The 2,232-nt window shown below is 40.0% G+C and overlaps 1 pseudogene across 1 annotated transcript; it reads right to left on the bottom strand.

The window, feature by feature from the left end:
• Positions 1-210: 210 nt before the first annotated feature.
• Positions 211-1,649, bottom strand: LOC137727355 (putative purine permease 4 pseudogene; annotated as a pseudogene). Its single transcript, XR_015952053.1, has one exon. The product of XR_015952053.1 is annotated as a putative purine permease 4 pseudogene (transcript).
• Positions 1,650-2,232: the final 583 nt, after the last annotated feature.

Raw genomic sequence — 2,232 nt, 5'->3', positions numbered from 1 at the left:
TCCAACCATATGGTTGATGAAATTGTAGAGTTTAATTGTTGGTAGGTAGTCGATTTGTGTAGATTGTAAGATGGATTTTAATAACGTATGCTTGTGTATAAGCGATTGTCGATAACTGATGTAACGTTAGCTAAAAAATTCAATAGATAAAACTTAAATGAAATGTGGTTTAGTGGAGTTTAGTGTTAAAGTGACGAGACTAATTGACAATGATAGCAACCAATTATGTACTTAAGCAATTAAGCCATGATTTCACACATCCAAATTTGTCTCAAAAACAAACAAAACTCAATTCCAATTTTCACCAAAAGCATCATAAAAGTTTTAAATCAAACACTACTATCATTTAATTTATGCACATCCATCCCTATCTCTTGGTGGGTTCCTTCTTTGTCTCCATCTCCTTCACCGCCATCTTCTTCCCCAATATCTCTAGCCTTCATGTAAAGGCCGTACACATAAGAACAGAAACCCCACCCACACAAGAGAGTGGAAACCGCCTTCACACCCCCAAACGAATCCCCATACACCAGAACCCCTCCCAACACGTTCATCCCAATCAGCGCCGTCATACAAATCCCACCCGTCAACGAAGAGGTCAAGAACACCATGCCAGCTGTCCCCATGAAGCAAAGCTGCCACGTCACAACGTTGCACCACAAAGTCACCCAATACACGTTTTCTCCTTTGTCATACACCCTCTCGCTCTCCGCCTTCATCTCACGAAACCCGCCGTTCAAGGCCATCCCCACCGTGGCGAACACCGTGGCCGCAGCCTCCATTACCAGCTGCATTTCGATCACCATGGCGTAGCAGTAAACCTTGCTGTATATCTTCTCCATGACCGGAAGGTACAGAGCAAACAACAAACCTGCCCCGATTGTTGAGAAGAACCCTAGGAAATACTTGCTACGTGTAAGGCCATGTGGCTTGTCATGGTGGGACCCCAAGGCCAGAAGGACTGAGCTTACGGTTAGGAGGATAACACAGTTGAGATTTGAGAAAGTTACTTTCTGCTTGACAATAATCACAGAGAGGATGAGATTAAAAACGAGTTGTGAGGAGAGGAGGAGAGAGGAGGTTGAGACTGGTAAATAGGAGTTACCCCAAGAGAAGAGGAGGTTGTTTAGACCCAGCATAAGTCCTATGAGAACTGATAGGACTAAGATTTTGGGGGTGAAGTGAGAGAAGGGTATTCTTTGGGTGCAATGGAGGAGATGATAAGGAATGAAAATAAATGGAAGGAGGAGAGGGAAGCCGGAGCATTGAACCCAGGTGGACACCCAAATGCTTGAGCCTTTGTGGATGAAATAGTACTTTGAGAGGAGGCTTGAAGAGACTGATCCAATGAAGAGGCACAAGTAGTTGATCACCAGGAGAGGCATGGAGCGCTTGTTGCGTTTGATCATCGAGCCCTTGTTGCTCAGTTGGGTTGCTGTGGTCTTGTTGATGAATAATGTTGATGAATTGGTTCTGGTTTGTTCAAGGTGGTGGTTGGTGGTGGTGGTGAGGGTGGGGCAGTCGTGATCATGGTGGTGGTGGTGTTGGTGGTTATGGGGTTTGGGGGAGTTTTGGGGTGAAGATTGGACTAAACTCTCCATTAATTGTAATTAGCTGAAGAGGTATGAGGAGGTGAGGAGGTGAATCTCTTTTTAATGAGAATGAGATACATATAGAGTGGACTTAGAGTTTCAGTGCTATTTATCCTTGTACTCAATATCCGGATGACTACATCCAGAGTGAGGTTTTATTTTTATTTTTTATAGAAGGTTAATAAAACAAAAAACTTGGTTGTGCTTTTTGGATTTTGGATGTAATTTTCAAATATGTTAATATTAATTGTTAAAGGATAGAGATTTATTCAATTAGAATTTAAAAAAAAAAAATCCAAAAAATTTGAGAGTATTCAATAGTACTCTTCTTAAAAAATAAAAAATAAAGGTCGACGATATGAGGAAAATTTATTGATATGAAAAAAGAAGTTAAATCTCGTCAGAAGGATATAAACCTTTCTCCTTATAGAGCAAGAAAATAAAATACAAGAAAAGAGGGGGACATACGCATACACCTCTTTTGAAAAAAGAAAAAAAAATTAAGCACTTGTTATCTGAGAGTATTCAATACGTATTTTTAAATAATTTATATTACACTATCTTTTTTGTTCAAATCATATAGTGAAGAAGTTTATTGGTTTTAGAGGAATTTCATAGTGTATTTTAGCCCTTTTTTGGT

This window comes from Pyrus communis, chromosome 10, assembly GCF_041283825.1.
Source record: "Pyrus communis isolate YQ-2024b chromosome 10, ASM4128382v1, whole genome shotgun sequence".
NCBI classification, from domain to species: Eukaryota; Viridiplantae; Streptophyta; class Magnoliopsida; order Rosales; family Rosaceae; genus Pyrus; species Pyrus communis.
This window is presented reverse-complemented; position numbering and strand designations above follow the sequence as displayed.